This window comes from Sciurus carolinensis, chromosome 12 (genome assembly GCF_902686445.1).
Source record: "Sciurus carolinensis chromosome 12, mSciCar1.2, whole genome shotgun sequence".
In the NCBI taxonomy this organism is placed as follows: Eukaryota; Metazoa; Chordata; class Mammalia; order Rodentia; family Sciuridae; genus Sciurus; species Sciurus carolinensis.
Window position 1 is genome coordinate 54,989,638 of NC_062224.1, and position 19,221 is coordinate 55,008,858.

General features: G+C 35.9%; 1 pseudogene; it reads right to left on the reverse strand.

The window, feature by feature from the left end:
* Positions 1 to 11,583: 11,583 nt before the first annotated feature.
* Positions 11,584 to 12,315, reverse strand: LOC124961461 (dnaJ homolog subfamily C member 8-like; annotated as a pseudogene).
* Positions 12,316 to 19,221: the final 6,906 nt, after the last annotated feature.

The following is a 19,221-nucleotide window of genomic DNA, read 5'->3' on the forward strand; positions in this document are numbered from 1 at the left end:
TTTGTACATTTTGTCTACTGTTTCTATTAAAACCCTTAGCATGTTATTTTAAACTTGTGGTCTGATAATTGCAAAATTTCAGTTGTACCTGAATCTCATTTGTATTTTCAGATTGTGATATTTTCCTTTAGCATACCTTGTAATTTTTGTTAAAAACTAAACATAAGCTGTGTAGTACAAGGAAGAGTGGTAATGTGAAACTTTGTTTCTGGCAAGGAAGTTATTCTGTGGGTTTTTTCTGTAGTTCTAGTGTCAGAAGCTGAAATATCTAATGTCATTGTTTTTCTCTCCCATGTTGACTTTGTTCCTAGTGACTTTTAAAATAGGGTCAAGGCTTGTGATTCTCCGATATAATCTTTATTCATATGATGGTAAGGAATGGAAACTGGAAACTATTCTATAGCTCTATGATTAGGTCTCAATCTTTTAGTGAATCTTAACTGACTATTTCTTTCCCTCCCACATGGAAGGCTAGAGGAAGCTGGGGTTGGACATTTTTCTTTTTCAAAGTTATGTAGACTCCTTGGTTAAAAAAAAAAAAAAAGTTAGGCTCTATTTAGTAAAATGGGACTCTGACTGCCTTATGATCTTCCCTTAAGGGAAGCCAGTTTTCAAGGAAATCTGAGAAACTGGTCCTATTTCAAAATGGCTCCTTTCCTTTTCCGCTGCAAGAAGAAGAGTAAAATTTTGTAAAGGTCTTCACTGTGGTAACCTGGTAGATTTCTTGAAGACAAAACTCATAAAAGTATGCCCCAACAAGACTGGGTCTCCTAGTTTTTAATGCTCATCCTATTCTACACTAAGCATCCAGCAATTCATTGACTACAGTTTCAAGTGTTTGGATCTTGCTGTGAGAACTTTGTTTCCAGGTATCAGCTCTATTTATACCTAATCTACTTATCTGTCTCTTGCAGCATTTTGCCCTGTTGCTTTAGTGCCCTGATGAATCTAAGAAGAATTTTTTATTTTTCAATTTTTTCATTTTTTTTTCCTTATGAAGAGGATGGGAATTGTTACAGTTTAGATATGGGGTGTTCCCCTAAAGCTCATGTGTGAGAAGATGCAAGAATGTTCAGGTGAAAAGATTAGGTTATGAGAGGTATAATCTAATAATTGTATTAATCCACTGATATGAGTTAATGGGTGGTAACTGTAAAAAGGTAGGGTGCTAGAGGAAATAGGTTACTGGGGACATGCTTTTGGGGTTTATATTTTGTTCCTGGTACTTGGCGTGCTCTCTCTCCCCCTACCCCTCTCTGCTTCCTGGTTCCTTTCCTCTGCTATGCCCTTCTGCCATGATACTCTGCCTCACCTTGGACCTAGTGCTATGTAATTGGCCAACCATGGACTGAGCCTCTGAAATCACAAGCCCAAATTAGCTTTTCCTCTTCTAAGTTGTTTTTGTCAGGTACATTGGTCGCAAAGATGTAAAGCTGACTTAAACAGAAATGACTTCTGTTATGGTTTGTCTTAAATATCCTCCAAAGGCCATGTGCTAAATGCTCTGTTGCCACCTGTGCCAGTATTGGGAGGATGGACCCTATAGGAGGTGGGGCCTAGTGGGAGGAAGTTAGGTCATTGGGGGCCAACTAGTAAAGAGAATACTGGAACCCTGGCCCCTTCCTCTCATTCCTTTGCTTTTTGGCTACCATGAGGTGAGCAGCAGCTGCCACTCACTCAGCATAATGATGTTCTGCCTGAACGTGGGACCAAAAGCAATGGAGTCAACCGACCATAGACTGAAACCTCTGAAACCATGAGCCAAAATAAATCTTCTCTACTTAGGTTGAATTCCTCAATATTTGGACACAGAAACAGAGAAATGACTGACACAACTTCTAACATCCTTATGTTTTGAAATGGAACAGGGAACTCAAATAAATTTTTGTATTTCACCTTCCTCATCTACAAAATTAGAATAATCATAATATTTACCTATTAAGATGATGTAAGATTTAAATAAGTGATATATAGTGATTGGGATGGAGCTTGGCATGTAGTAAATTCACAGTATTATTATTGTGAAAGGGCATGAGAGCAGGTGCCAGGTCTGTTCTATCCTTGGCTGCTTCCAGGTGCATGACACATAGTAGGCCTTAAATTATTTTTAACTAATAAATGTTCTTGAAGTCAGACTAAAGCATTAGTAATCTCTACCTATCACAAGCAAGTGGGGGAAATGTCATGAATAGGGAGAGAAGGCATGGTTTCTACATCCACTCATTAGGGATAAAAGACTGATAAGTTACCAAAGAGACTCACACTATAATACCATTTTACCATTTTGTACTTTCATAAATTCAATAGAATATATAAAATAGGTCTGCATTGACCCATATCATATAATAATGACTTCCGTCGATAGCACTGTCATAAGTTCCTGTGGGATCATTAGTTTAGTCTTTTTGTGTGTATATACGCATATGTGTTATAGTTCATGTGTGTATATGTGTATGGCTCATGTGTAAGAAAATGCCAGAAGATTTGGAGAAGAAATGGTTGGGTCATAGCCTTAACACAATCAGTGAATTAATCCCTTGATAGGGATTAACTGAGTGGTAACTGAAGTGGAAGGGTGTGACTGGAGGAGGTAAGAATTGGGGTGTGACTTTGGGGTATATATTTGTATCTAGCAAGTGGAGCCTCTCTTTCTCTGCTTCCTGATCATCATGTGAGTTTCTTCCCTCTGCCACACTCTCCCACCATGATGTTCAGCATCACCTTGAGCCCTGAGGAATACAGTTGGCCTTCTATGGACTAAGACCTCTGAAACTGCGAGCTCCTAAATAAACTTTCCCTTCTCTATAATTGTGCTGTTCAGGTCTTTTAGTCATAGAAGCAAAAAGGCTGACTAAATCAATTTGTGATACTGGGGTTTGAACCCAGGGTTTCACACATGCTAGATAAGGGTTCTACTTTTAAGCTATAACCCCAACCCTTTTTATTTTGAGACAATCTCTCTAAGTTGTCCAGGTTAGCCTTGAACTTAATGACTTTCCTGCCTCAACCTCCCAAGTATCTGGGATTACAAGTGTATGCCACCACACCCAGCCTGTTTAGTCTACTCATCTTTTTTTTTTTTTATGATTCATATGCCCACTTTTATTTTATTTTCAACAAATGTTTCAAGGAACCCAATGGGAAAAGTATAGTCTTTTCAATAAATGATGTTGGAATAACTAAATATTCATATGGGAACAAATTAATCTTGTTCTTTCTCATATTAATCATAAAAAGTAATTTGTAATGGACTATAGATCTGAACATAAAAGCTAAACTAAAAACTTCCAGAAGAAAACAGGAGAATATTTTCAAGACTTGGGGGAAGACAAAAATAAAAAATTATAAATTAGACAATCAAAATTAAAACTTCTGCTCAAAACATCATGAAAATTTATAAGCAAACCACAGGGCATAATCAAATGTTTGCAAAACATATCTAACAAAGTAATGGTATCTAGGATATACTAAGAACTCCTAAACCTCCGGCTGGGGATACAGCTTAGTGGTAGTCTACTTGTCTTATTGAGTACTTTATATCAGCTGTAAAATAGAGACCATCACATCCTTATGTGTATGTTCTGTCAGTCTAGGAAATTATGAACATGACAGGGAACACATCCAGAATTCCTTATCTGAATGACTTTCACCTTGTCAGCAAGAACACTTATTGTATTGAAAATGGTATCTCACCATTTCAGTACTGATCATATATTTTTTGGCATTACTCCATCTAGTGGCTAAAATCAGAAGTAGTTAAATTCAGTTCTTTTTCTTCCTTGTCCTTCTTTTGTCTTAGTTTTTTAAAAAATGCATTTATGTCACATAGTCATCTCCAATGTGTCCACCTTCCATAAATGGAAAGAATTGTCTGAAGTTGTAGATCTTGGATTTTACAATTTTTGACCTTTCCATGACAGGCATAAACAAAATTTATGTTTTTTATCCTTAAATAATAGAAGTTGTTTCTGTCAAATTTCCTTTAACCTTCCTATCCTTGATGGATATTGAAAAGGTAAACTGGAAGAAAAGAATTAGCATTTATTTAGCATCTCATTCCATTCTCTTAGTCATACTGTTATATGTTCTAGGAAATATTTAGAGTAATTTACAAAGTTTTATAAACTTCAGAAAGATTTTATGCAGCAGATAATATGGAAAAGTAGAAAGGGAACCAAGGGTGTAACATGGGGGTTAAGACACAGGTAATTGATGAAGATGGATGCACTTTCTATAAAGGCCACAAACTCAAGTGTCCAGTAGGAACTCCTGAAAGGGGAGTAGTCATGAACTTCATAATTGCCCATCAGAATAAAATAAACCAAATTTTATTTGAACCACAACCATTAAAAGTGTTTCTAAGAAACCGACGTGAAATGTCCGCCCAAGATTAACATAAAGATCGTCAAATGTGGTTTGGTATATCACACTTTTATCAGCACTTAACATCAATACAGACCATCAGTCTGTCTTTTACGACACCTCTCACCATCACCATTGGTATCACATGAGAATGAAATTCAGTTCATGAAGTTTGGTTGGAAGTTATGTTGATAAAACTCAGGATCACGTCTTCTGACTGTTTTCCTACTTTATAGTAAGCAGAGGAATGATCCAGTTTATAGTTTTAAGATTATCTGACCTGACGATTGCTTTTCTCTACAGTTGCTCATGATTTTGCATGTCACTGAGCCGAGAGACTAGAGATGGCCTAGGGTTCTTTGCATTCCCTGTCTCACATGCACTTCTCTGTCCCACCCCAATGTAGACCCTAGTCTACTGCATCCCTATCGCACTGGTCTTCTCATGGATTCTTCACCTCCAAACTGTCTAACGTTCCCACTAGTTAACCTTACACTATTTCCCTGTGTCATGTCACTCCCTGTTTGTGATGCTTATGTAGTTTCACTATTGCTTGAATAGTGGAACTTATAAAAATCTCACCTTAATCTTTAAGACCTCTCATAGACTAACCATTACAAACCTATCTATCACATCTCCTTGAACAAACATTTAAATAATCTGTTACCACGTGTCATTGTTGATTTTTTTTCAGTATCCCAGTTTTATTTACCACTTCATACACCATTATGGTCTACAGAAAGCCTATCGTGCCATAAATACCAGCTCCTCCTTGGTATCTTCTGGATCTTGCTTGGTCCATCCTCTGCATTCTTGTGCAGTTTGCACCTCTCACGTGTTTGCGGTTATCCCAGTTTACCTCTCGTCTCATGTCAAGTGGCCCCGCCCATGCTCAGTACGCACCAACCACTTCCCTTCAACCCCTAGGACTGCCACGCTCTTTCTAGTGTTGGACTCTTGGCCTCCCTTTCCCATCTGCTGTAATGCTCAGACCTTGATTCCTTGAGGTGGGAGCTGTCTCAGTTCTCAAAATAACCCTCAGAGAGGCCTCGCTTAATAAAGTTCATATAAGCAGATAGCCCTCTTCATTCTCCATTTATCCTTTATGACCTTTCCCCCAACATTAAATATGTATAAAGAAATGCCCTATCAAAGTGTATAAATGAATTCTACTGTCATGTACAACTAATGAGAACAAATAAAATTTTAAAAATTCAAAAAAAAAAAAAAAGAAATACCCCATGTTGGCCTATGTTATCTGTTTTCCTCCTCAATTTGGTGACTATTCAAAAGGTAAGCTTGTGAAAAAGTTTTGTGTGGTCAATGACAACAAATAGTATGCATGCTTTTATTGAATATCACAACTCCTCTGTGCCTAGTATCATATGGAAAGTAGAAGAGATTGATAAAGATCATTGTTGAATTCAGTTGAGTTTTGTCTCATTCCTCTTCATAGCTTTTAAGACTTCCAAGAGCAGCAATAGTACTTTTTATCCCTTCTACGTAACACTACTTTCACATAATATTACACATTATAGTGATTATTTTTATTGAATCAATGGATAGAGCACTGAATTATGTCAAATGCCTAACTTTTATTTCTTTCAGAAAACTAGTAAATTAAACACATATATTGAAATTATCATATTTTAGGATCCATCCTTACAGTGAGTCATGATATTACCTATGTAAAATTAAAATTATGCATCCAAATTATAATGGATACATAAATAATAGTCATGTTTATAAAATATTATGTATTTTAGGCAATAACTTTATAATATTCTTAAATCACTCATTTTAATTTTTTTGAAAAGGGAGTGTCTCTTTACATTCAATGAGTATTATAATTATTGGCTATGTATATCATACCTGCAAAAGTGTCCTCACAAAACAACAACAACATTATTTTGTTGATTTGGTTATCACAAGTTCCAAATTTAAACATCAATATAGTTAATGGATCAATAAAATGATAAAGCAAGAAGACTATTGGCTTGAGTGAATCATCAAAGTAGTTTTAATTTGTGACTTTATGATAGACAAGTTTTGATCCACAAAAATAACTTGTCTCTTTTCAACCAGTTTCCTTCTCTCCTATTCTTAGGTTTATAAAGAGTACTACATATTTGAGAGGATCATTTATATTGCCTGACACACAATAAGCATTTAATAAAGTAGTCTTTAATAAATTGTTAAGAAAACTTCAAAATAGGAAAACAAATTATTTCCTAATAATTTCTTCAACAATCAGAAACTAGTGAATTTATGTGGCTCAAGAAGTAAGTCAATACTATGTCTGTTGATTTCATGTCTGAAGACATAGTAATTGTTTAGTTGGGTCTTTTCCTTCAAACCTTATCTCTAACTATATTCTTTTAGCATAACAACTTCATTTTAAAACAAATAGAGTATTAGATGAAGAGTCATCAACACCTCCGTTCTTAACTGGAATGCTTTGTGAGCCCATCCAATCCACATGTACCAATGATTTTTTTATTTTTATAGGCTGCATTTTGATTCATTGTACACAAATGGGGTACAACTTTTCATTTCTGTGGCTGTATCGATGTAGATTCACACCATTTGTGTAGTAATACATGTACATAGGGTAACTAAGGATTGGATCTGCAAACTGTAAAACCCATTTTTCTTTAAAAATAGCTCTTCATGAAGTGATAAATATTCAGAATGGTCTGCAAATATCAGATGTGTGGTCCAAGCTCCAGTCAAATGAAGTGAACAATTTTTAGTCACTTGCCCAGCAGTTGAAACAAGAAGATGGTAAATATTGATAGGCTTATCCCAGGGTGCTGGCTGCAGAGGGCCGGGACTGCCTCTTGGAGCAAATAAACAAGAATTTTCTACAGTATTTAAACCTGTCCAGCCTTTCTCAGCCAGCTTCTCTCTTTCCTCTTCACTGTGATTATGTACCACTCATTTCCAGCCACATTTTGATTGTCCTGATGTTAAATTATAACAAGTATTTTAGAGATGTTTCCCTTTCTTTCAACCACAAGTTTAGATTATGTGAGTCATTGCATTTATACCAGCTTTTGCTCCTTAGTTTGCTTATCCCATCTCAATAGGCCACCACAATGTTTGCTTTTGTTCATTAAGCATTTTGAAAGTCATGCAAAGCATTGCGACAGAAAAGCATTTAAGCAGTAGAATATATAAACCGGTCAAGTAATTTCATCCGAAATCAAAAGTCTAACTTTCAAGAGACTTGATATTGAGAGCCAATGGATTCTATGAGGATCCCAGAACCCAGTGTTTGATTTCCTGTTTAAATACTTCATTGATTGTTAATAAAATCATATCTGCTGTGAGAGTTTTCTAACCAAGTGTCTTGTTTGTTTATTTTATTATTTTGAAGTGTATATGTAATTCTTCATGACTAGGTTACAATTTTACAGCTGGGAGTGATCTTTGAATTCATCCCTCTAATCCAAACTCCTCAAACTACAAACAAGGAAACCAAAGCTCTGGGAGGTTAGCAAGGGACAAACCCTGGGGCCCTGAGATTGTTAGTGATAATGTGGTATGTTTTTCCAAGATGAGATTCCTAAGCTTTCCTGATAACATTTAAATCTTTGTTTCGTAAGCTCTGGGTTCATCATTTCAAAACCATAGGGAGTGGAGAGGAAGTGGGCTATCGAAGAAGTTAGAAGTTTCATTTTTTTTTTCTTTAAAGAACAGTTTTAATTTTCTTTTTAAAAGCAATTTACTTTTTGTTTTTAACCTTTGCTTAGTCATAAATCCCCTTTGAGAACTTACTGAAGACTCTGGACCTTTTTGATGGAAAAACTTGCAGACACACAGAAATTCACAATTTCATCAAACCCATAAACTCTTGAAACTTCTAGAGTTGTTTATGTGTTGATTCATAAATGTTTATTAGTGGTTGTCTAATCATATTTCTACATTTGAATAAATTTAGACATTGCCATTTGAAGTAATGTGATGGTTATTTGATAAATGGCCATTATCACTGCTAAGAAGATTATAAAAATTATTAAGTAAAATGATAGACTTAACGTATGAGTAAAATGAATGACTCTGCCCAAAATTGTTTTGATTCCTATGATCACACTGTGAGAAATAGTCCATTATTGCCTATCAATTTTAACTCACTCATGTAAATGTTTTGTTTGACATGATGGGATGCTTTATAGATAAGATTTTGAAATGAATATGGAAAAACATGAATAAACATACTAGAAATTCCCTAACATGTCTAAAAGATATTAATAGCAAATGTCATTGGTCAACAGGTAGAAACAGAACATTATAGCAAATATTCATTATAACTAATATTCAAAGGCTAAAATGATATTGTTGCTAGATTGTGAGGAGACTTCTTTGGGGCTGGAAAACTGGCCTGAATCTTTTCATCATGAGGGTGGCTTGTACTGAGCAAAGATTTGTGTTTAAGTCTCAACTGTAGTACTGTAGTGCAGCTGTGGGAAACCCATTCACACTTAAAGACATGAAGAGAAGCAGTAAGTTAAAGGACCTGCTGTAATGTTTGTCCATCTAAGATATCAATGACAACAGGAAAACTAGCATGAATGTGCTCATGCACACACACACCTACACACATACATGCAGAACAGAATGTCTACTAACTGAGAAGTCAACTAAATTGATTTTAAAATATATTACTTTTATTCCATTTGTGTATAAGCAAAAATGCATTCTGCTGTCATGTATAACTAAATAGGACAGATAAAAAAAATCAGATGTCAGGGTGAGTCTACCAAAACATAGCAAGACTGCCTGAAATAAGATAGGTGAATGTTTCATCTCTCTTTCAAAGAATCTTCTCAGTTCCTGTCTTCCTACATCCAAACAGAGACTAGCTCTGGAGGGAAGCAGGCAGGAATAAGAATGCAGGTTGGTGCATTGTTGCCTCAGGGGAGGAAAAGATGGCTGAAGGAAAAGGTCAAAAGATGTACCCGGTTGAGAATTGTGGTTTCAAGTACTTGGTCTACTCAAGTCCCAGGCAGTGCAGCAGGAGAGCCAGGGTCATGCCAGCTGAGTGATGCTAAGGGAAAGAAACCCTTCCAGACTTTGGAACTGGTTGAGGGGTTGTCACATCTGCCCACCTTCTCTCAATAAATAGGAAGAGCTTATTCTACCAGAATCGACACGAGTAGAGTGAGTCAAGCATGATCCAGGCAGGCTGTTGAAATGAGAGATCTTTGAGAGATCTTTTGTCATTCTAGCACAAATGAGAAAAAACAGTGATATGTAATAAAACATTACAGAGCCAGAAAACAGGACTGTCAGGATCTTACAGAATCTGGGTGAGAGCAACCTCTGAACACCCCAGGACCAGGAAAATTCTTTGGAAAATGGCTGAACAATATAGAAGAATACAAGATCCAACCCATATGTAAAAGAAGCAGAAAATGTAATAACAGCGTGAATTGAAACAAACAAATGCAAGAGTAGACTAAAAAGGAGACTAAGTGAAAGAAGCAAGGGAGACAAGGACCTAAAGATCCAATATGGGATTAAAATTTATATTGCAGATAGGAACATAGAAATGAGACACCAGAGAAATCAGTGATGTGGAGAATCACCTTTCCCTCTTTCGGAAGACAGAGAAAAATAAAATGAATGAAAATAATGTAATAAATGATTGGGGGAGGCAGAGAGCAGGAGAATATGAGCATGCTTGAGGAAAATACCCTCCAAAATTATAAACAATACTCAAAGACACTTTTGAGGGGCATTTCTGACCTGATTAAAACTCTGTATAAGTAGACTAAACTACATTTATTGAAAAAAAAAAAAAAAAAAACACTAGACAAATTCAGGGAAATCATTTGAAAAGGTAGAGTGAAAAAAATTATAAGTGCTCAGGCAGAGAGAATAAAGTGTTTTATTTTGCATAAATATTATCAGAGGGAACTCAAACTTCTCCATGCAAAAGGGAACTTAAAATTTTTAATTTAAAAATGTTGCAATTTAGAATTTAATTTCAAATGAAATTGATTTTGATGTGGGAAGGCGCTAGAAATACATTCTCAGATATACTACTGGTATATTTGAAGAATGCCTGAAAAAGTTGAAGGAATCAGCCAGACATGATAGCACATACCTGTAATCCCAGCATCTTGGGAGGCTAAGGCAGGAGGATAACAAGTTTGAGGTCAACCTCAGCAATTTAGTGAGGCCCTAAGCAACTTAGTGATACCCTGTCTTAAAGTAAAAAATAAAAGGAATGGGGATGTGACTCAGTGGTTGAACGTCCCATGACTCAATACCTTATATAGAAAAAAAAAAGTTGAAGAAGTCAAAACCGAAATGCCATGACTTAAAAGATTTTGAAATGAATATGGAAAATCATTAAGTCTAAATAATTATTGTATATTTAGTTGCAAAAGCATCATACTTTTCAAATATACATCAAAATTATATAACTATATTCCAAAAGTATATATCATAAGTATTTTGTAAAATAAGCTGTCCTGTTTATAATTTTTAAAGTAATCTGCTTTTATGTTTTCAAAATTATTATAAATAAAATATATAGACAAAACAAGTAGAACAAGTCTCTGACACAAAAGACCACAAAGGGAACAGCAAGAAAACATGAAAACCAGAAAAAGTTCAATGACATATTACTGTGCTCATGACATAATGTCAAAATCAGTGCAAAAATCTATTTGGTCTATGAACTCAATTATGTTTTAAAATAATTGTATATGCATGCATACATAGCTTAAATATATACATTAAAAGCTTATAGGAGGAAATTTTAGGTTGTTTTTAGTTTCATTATAGTTTTCTCTATCTATCTATATCTGTGTGTGTGTGTGTGTGTGTGTGTGTGTGTGTGTGTGTGTGTGTAAGCAATATGTTTAATTGGGTGATTTCCGTAACCTATACGTGAAGTTTCTAACCATCACAATTCAGTGAAGTTCAAGACGTTAAGTTACAGGTTGTGGGAAAGAAGGCAGCACCAATGGTGGCACCTTCCAATCCTGGTTTTCCTAAGGGTAAATGGGTGGGGGTGTCATTTTTAAACAGAGCCCCTCATTTCAATATACAAAGAATTACTCTGATCCATATTAAATTATATTGAAAATGAAATGGACTAAAAAGCAAAACTACTCTATGTTGGGGTGGAGGTGGGAGGAAAAGAATGAGTCCTTCAGCGCAGGGAGGAGAGCTGGGAGCAGGTTCTGTGGCCCTGAGTGACCCGGGTCACTCACGCTGCTCCATTTTTAATTTCGGTGGTCTCAGGAAGCTCCGATTTTTCTTCTCTTTCTTCCCCTTTGTATTTGCTTGGAAGTCTCGCCAGCTGTCCACCCGACCATCTCGATTTCCTCCAAGTTTTTCTGCCACTCCCTTTCTCGTTTGGCTTTCTCTTGAGCTTTGGTCTCCGCTTCCCTTTGCGTTTCCTTTCGTGCATCTCTTTTGCTTCTCTCTTTTCTTTTCATTTCCAGCTCAGCGAAGTTTCACGGTCTGTTTAAATACTGGTTGTTTGAGCAACTCGGGATCCTCTTCCTCTACATTTCCTCCTTCTTTAATCGTTTTTTCAGCTCTTTCACAGTGTGTTCCACGTGCTCTTTTCCTGCCTGAATTACATCCAGCGCCCTCTTCTGTTCCTGATCAGGTAGCGACTTGTGAGCTTGGTCCACAGCTTCAGAGGCCTTTTGTGCTCCGTCAGCACCATCCTGATTTTTGTCAGGATGCACCAATATGGACAACTGCTGAAACCTCTTTTTTATTTCTTCACCTGTCACTTCAGGTCCATCTGAAGAACCTCAAATGGATTCAAATAGAAATAAGAGGAACTGGGACGGGTTCGTCTTTCAATCCGATTTTTGGACATCAGAACCGAATCTCTCTCCTCTGTTGGTCTCACCTCACTGGTCTTATGTGCTTCCTCTGTGCTGCCTCCGTGGAAGCCCAGCTCTCTCCTGAAGGCGCCATTTCCCCAGCCCAGCCACCACGTGACCCTCTCTATATTTTTAACACAAACGTATTATTTTTATATCCAGAAAACAGAAAAATGCTTGTAAGAAAATTGATAAGGAGGAATAGTAAGGAATTGACTGAGATAAAAAGAAACCTGATCTCAGCCAGGTACAGGTGTGAGGGCATGCACCTGTAACCCCAGTCCCTGGGAGGCTGAGGCAGGATTGCCTGGACAACACAGTGAGACCTTGTACAAGAAAGAAAAGGAAGGAGAAACTTGATCTTCAGCCCTGTTTCAGAGTCTTTTCAGCTCTTTTAATCTAAGATTATAGGACTTTGTCTTATATTTGACATTTACCTGCAGTGCAATTTGTGTTGACCAGAAGGTAAGTATATTGGTAGCTTGTTTCTTCTGAGTTCTTAATAAATGGTTAAAAGATTTACTTTCAAAATGTCCTTTGTTATTTTACAACCAAAAATTTTTAAACAAATTGATGATTTATTAAATGTGCTTAGTTACCTCCCACAGACAAACAAACCAAACCTGTACAGGCGGTTTTTTTTTTTTTTTTTTTTTTAATGCCCAGAAACTTAGGATTCCTGTGGCCCTGTTTTGCATTGGAAATCCCATGCTTTGGCAAAAGCATTAGATTCCTTTGAGGAATATTGAGGCCTATTGTGAGCAATCTTTCTCAGGGACTCCATGATCTGAACATACTTAGCCTGTAAATGGAATATTGCTGTGGTATTTGTGGTGTCATTCAGTCTTTTCAATGCAAGGAAGCTACGAGAGTTAAAGTCAAGTAATAATGTGATCTTTTTTCCACATAAACATATCCATGCCAACAGCATACAGTGGTTTCATTGGCTTTTAGGCAGTTCACTATTTTCAATTATCAGAGAAAATTAGATGTTTAATGATAAATTAGGCAATTCTCAGACATGATACAAACAATGAGAATATGTCCACATTTTTGGTTTGGACTTTTCTACACCCACAAGTTAAGGTTGGACTTATGTTAGTACAACTAATCTATATGCATATATTGAAACAATTTTCATACTGTTTTAGAACAATAACTTCTCATTTGATTTAAAAGTTAGCAACACTAAAGATTGTCTTGCTATCTTTTTGTCCAGCTCATTTATTGTCTGATGGTTGTTTGAAACTGATGAATCTTATACATTGAGTCCTAACTCTTTCCATTTATTGAGAAAAAAAAAACTGATGAAAACATCTCTATTAATATTTGTATCTTTAGAATTCAGGTTACCTAAAAATAACCAATGCTTTCCAGTATTAAGTAAGAAAAAGGTGGGGGAGTAGGGGTGGGGTGGTAGGTGTGGAACTATTAAACTCACATATAGCCATGAGAGTTTCTAAAGTATGTTCTGGAAGCTAATTCTGCTGTAGGTGGGAGGGAAGACAGTTAATAAGCTTCTTCAAGTGCCTGTGTATCAGTATTTTTGCACTGTCAAAATAATGCTACATAATACCTCCCCACCATCAAATCAATTTCTTACAACCACAAAAATTTATTCTCAAGAATATACCACTGGACTAGGGCGGCTCTGCTCTTTGACTGTGGTCACTATGAGTCTGTGGGGTGGCTTGGGTTTTCTATCTAGCTGAGGCACAGTTGGGCAGTGTTGCTTTTAGCTGCGTGTCTGTGGACTGGCAAGGAAGCTGAACACATGTTTCTCATCCTTCTCGCAGCAGCAGGCCAACTAGGCAAGTTCCTCCAATGCCATGGCAAAAGACCGGGAGGGTGTGCTGAGCCAAGCCAATGTATCTGAAGTCCCTGCTTGCCTCATGTCTGCTAATGTCCCCAAAGCCAAAGAAACTCATAAGGCCAAGTGAAAAGGAAACATCTTCCTGCCACAGTAGTTAGGAGAGGGATTGGAACTTTCTAAATAAGAATCAAATCTATCATATTTTGGTAGGTTTAAATGGTTAAAGAGAGACTTCTGCCTTTTACCATGATGACAGCTTCTTTCTAACTAACTCTTACACTAGAACCCATTATAAAACCTGGATAAAATACAAAAACAGATGCTTGATGGCTTCAGAAAGCTTAGAACTTGAGAGACAAGAGAAGCACATTGAACTGAGTACCACATTATCCTTGTTTTTCCCATATCTCTTTGCAGCACATGAACTAAAGGCCAAATGCAGAGCAGCATATGGGACTTGGAGCCCTCTCCCTAGGCTGGAGAGTCGCAATTAATACTTATTCAACACACTTACTTGCTATGAAGTCAGATCCTGGAGAGAAAAATGAAACCTCGGGAACTTGAGCGTGAAATCCTATTTACATATTCTCCCTCAAAGTTTTTTGTTAATTTGTAATATGTATGTAGATCTGGCAAGAGAATCATGGGAGGCCGAAGAGCTGAGTAGAGATTGTGGAAACCCTGTGGTGCTATAAAGACAGATATAGGAGTTTAGAGCATGCCAAAGCAGAGGAGTTTCATAAATACCAGTCTTCAGTTGAATCTTCTGATAGGCAAGAAGAAAATCCACAAATATTTAAAATGATGCAATATATTTCTAAATGGCCCATGGGTTGAAGACAGCATCAAAATAAGAGACTATCAGTAAATTAGAAAACATTTTGAAATGAATGATAATGAAAAAGATATAAAACTTGTGAAATACAACTGAAGGCATACAAGGAAATACAAATGCATATATTATAAAAGCAGTAATGCTAAAAAGCATTGATCTATTATTCATCAAATAAGCTAGGCTATGACAGTATATTAAACTTAAAGAAAAAATAAGAAATGAAATAATAAGGCTAATAGCAGAGATCAATGAAAGTTAATGTACTTTACAGAAAATCAAGACAAGAGTTGATTCTCTGAAAATTCTAATATAAACTACTGAGAATATTGACATTAAAAATAGAAAAGTTCCAATTTCTAGAATACAGATTCTTCTTATTAAAGAGGTTAATTAAAGGATATAATGAACGAATTGTGACAAAATGTAAAGAGTTATGGTCAAATAGAAAAAAATCCTTCCAATAACCAGGAAAATTTATTAAAATCAAAATAAGAGGAAAAAGAAACTGAAAAATCTACTACCTATTTAAAAGGGAATCTGTACTTGCAAGCCTTTCTACCATCCCTACTCCCTGCCAACGCACAACTCTAGGCCCAGATTTCTTTTCTCATCAGTCCTTCCAACATCTCAGGATAAAATAATGTCAATCCCTCAGAAACTATTCCAGAGAATAGAAAATGAGGGAATATTTTCAAACTCATTTTGGAGCTGTCATCACCTAACCATTTAACCTGAAATTTATTACAACAAAGGAAAGCGAAAGCTGTTTCCTCCCTCAAACATGGCTGGAAGTTCCCTCAGCAAGCACTGAGAAGGGGGTCCAGCAGCAGAACAACGGGGTGTCAGATGGTGATTCCAGGAGAGCCAGGGGAAACAGAGAAAAATGCAATTCTACTAATAGAATTAAGTAGGGGAAGAAAGCAGCTTTCAACAGATTCAATAAAGCATTTGATAAATTTAACATATTATAGCAAAATAGGAAAAGAGTTGAAGATAAACAAGTCTTGTAAGATTATAAAACATTAATGAGAGAAATTTTATATGTTAAATTATCTAAGTATGTAAGTTCATATTTTATTTATATATTTACATAGTATAATAAACATATAATATAAATTATGCTGCAATACATGTATAGTTAGTACTATATAATATACGTAACACTATAAATCTTACTGAGACAAACTTTAAATGATTGAAATAATGGAAGGATAAATTCTGTTCATATTGTGAAAATGTAAATTCTTCCCCAAGTGGTTTTTAGGTTCAATATGATCTCTGCAAATTCCTGGACTTTCTTTGTCCATATGGAAAATGAAAAGCTGACTTTAAAATTTTTATTAAAATGAAAAGATTAGGTAAGTCAATTTTAAAAGAAAAATGCAATTATTGCTATTGCACTTATAGAAATAGATATCAAAAATATTTCAGAGTTATAGTAATTAAAACAGTGTAGTAGGGTCTGGGGTTGTGGGTCAGTGGTAGAGTGCTTGCCTAGCATGCATGAGGCCCTGGGTTCAACCCTCAGCACCACATGAAAATAAAGGTATTGTGTTCACCTAAAAACTAAAAAATATATATTAAAAAAACAGTATAGTATTGCACACTGCGTAAAGAGTCCAGGAGCAGATCTGCTCACATATAGTTAGCTAATTTAAAATGAAGTGCTATTGCAGCATGGGATTGGGGAAGAAGAGTTCTTTTAAAATATATCATGCAGAATAAATCAGATACCTCATCCATCCTTACCTCACACAATATAAAACAAATGTAACTGACTCTTACGTGTAATTCTCTCTCTAACTCTGGTGATAGATGAAAATTTCTTGAAAAACAATAAAGATAAACACTGAGAATCATTAAAACTGAAAAACTTTGTTCATTAACAGAAATCATTGAGAGAGTTTAAAGGAAAATCATAGTGTGAGAGATGATAATTATGACACATATAAAGAAAGGACTCATGTATAGAATGTTTGATAAAATTTACAGAGAAATAGGATAAAGATAACCTGACAGAAAGCCAAGGAAAAGATTTAAATGGCAACTACATGAAAGTGGATATTCACATGAATGGTTGTGGAAAGTCCTCTACATTATCTCTCATCAGGAAAATCCAAATGCAATACTTGATGTAATTAATTGCACTGCACATCTACCACAGTGACAAAAAAAAAAAAAAAAGGCAAGAGCAAGCATTGGAAAAGTTATGGAGTCAGTGGGAGTTTCACACCTGCCGAGGGCATGCATTGGGAATGTCACTTGGGAAAACATTTTGAGTATTTTCTGTAGTTTGGATCTGAAATGCCCTCCAAAGGCCCATGTGTTAAAGACTTGGTCCCCAGTAGGTGGCATGACTGGGAGGTGATAGAACCTTTAAGTGGCGAGGCCTGGTGGAAGGAAGTTAGGTTATCAGTGACATTGACCTTGAAGGGATATTGAGACCCCGGGACCTTATTCTCTCTCTTGCTTCCCAGCTGCCATGAGATGAACAGGCCTCCTTCAATATTTGCTCCCACTGAATGTATTGTGCTACCACAGACCCAGAGTAACAGTACCAAGTGACCATGAACTGAAAACCTCTAACTGTGAACCAAAATAAACCTTTCCTCCTTTTAAGTCGGTTATCTCAGGCATGTTGTCAAAGTGACATAAAGCTGAATAACAGTATTATACAATTGGGTACATACATAAAGTATGACCCAGTAATTCCATTGACATATACAAAAATGTTTATTGTAGCTTTATTTTTAATTCTTCAAAACTAGAATATATACCAGAAACCCAGTGAACAGATCAATTTTGTTATATTGACATAATGGAAGACATAATTAAATACTAAATAGTAATGAAAAAGAACATATAAGTCATATACAACAAAACCATTACATTTACAGAGATAATGTTAAGGGAATGAATGATTCCATTTATATGAAGTTTTAAGAGGCAAAATTATGAAGATAGAGGTAAAAGAGGTGCTCTCTTTTTCTATAAGATAATAATGGTGAACAGACATGAGGGAGGTTCTAGGGCATTATCAATATTTTATGTCATAATCTGTTTGTGTTTCAGAGCATATTCACTTTGTATAAAATCATTGAACTGCATGCTTCATTTGTGCAATGTGAGTGTATTATATTTCAATGAACATTTAACCAAAATATGAGTAATGTGATAAAAAATGTTATATAATTGTATGTTTATATCTAATATGTATACATATAATTGTGTTTTAGTGAGGTTTTTCATTGCTGTGACCTAAATAACTGACAAGAACAACTTAATGGAGGAAAAGTTTATTTGGGTCTCACAGGTCTTAATTCCATAGGTGGATGACTCCATTTCTCTGGGCCCAAGTTGAGCAGCACATCAATGGGGAAGGGTCCAGTGGAGGAAAGCTGCTCAGCTCATGGCTGGGTCAGGAAGCAGAGAGGAATGGGGAACTGCCACAAAGAAGATGCATCCTGATAGGGCACACCCCCAGGGCCCTCCATCCACACCCGCCTGCCTATAGTTACCACCTGTTAGTCCATTCCAACTAGGATGGACTGATTAGGTTACAGTTCTCATAATGCAATCACTTCATCTCTGAATATTTCTTCATTTACAGGAGCTTTTGGGGGACATTTTATATTCAAACCACTAACAAGTATTACAGAATGTGTACTAACAAATATGAAAAACTATTTTAGCCAGGGACAGTGGCACATGCTGTAATCCCAGCTCCTTAGGAGGCTGAGGTAAGAAGATCCCAAGTTTGAGACCAGCCTGAACAACCCCCATTTCAAAATAAAAGTTAAAAGAGGCTGAGAATGTAGTTCAGCAGTAGAGTGACCCTGGATTCAATTCCCTATACCCCCATATAAATAGGATATATATTTATATATTTATTTTTATCTATTTTATAATGTTCTCATATGGAGTAGAAAGGCCATTTTTTAATGCTAACTAATTTCAAAGACTCTGATTTTTATTCCCAGAAATAATACCACTTCTAGTTAAGGTCCAGTTCCTTAATAATAATAATAATAACAATAATGATGATACTGATTATTTATAGTGCTATGGATGGAATTTAGGGCCTCCCACAAGCTATACAAGTGCTTTACCACTGAGCTATGTCCCCAACTTCCAGAACCTAAATTTAAAGATATAATTCTTTCTTTAATTATTTCATTAATTCAATTAATATCATACTTGTTAAAGCAAAGTATTCTATAGAAATATTTCTTGATTATAGCCTGAACATAAAAACTCAATCCTGTATTCTTAAACATAACTGCAATCAGAGATGAATATGGGCACTATTTGGCTTACCAAGTAATCCCCATATGCAGATCAACTCAAGTGCT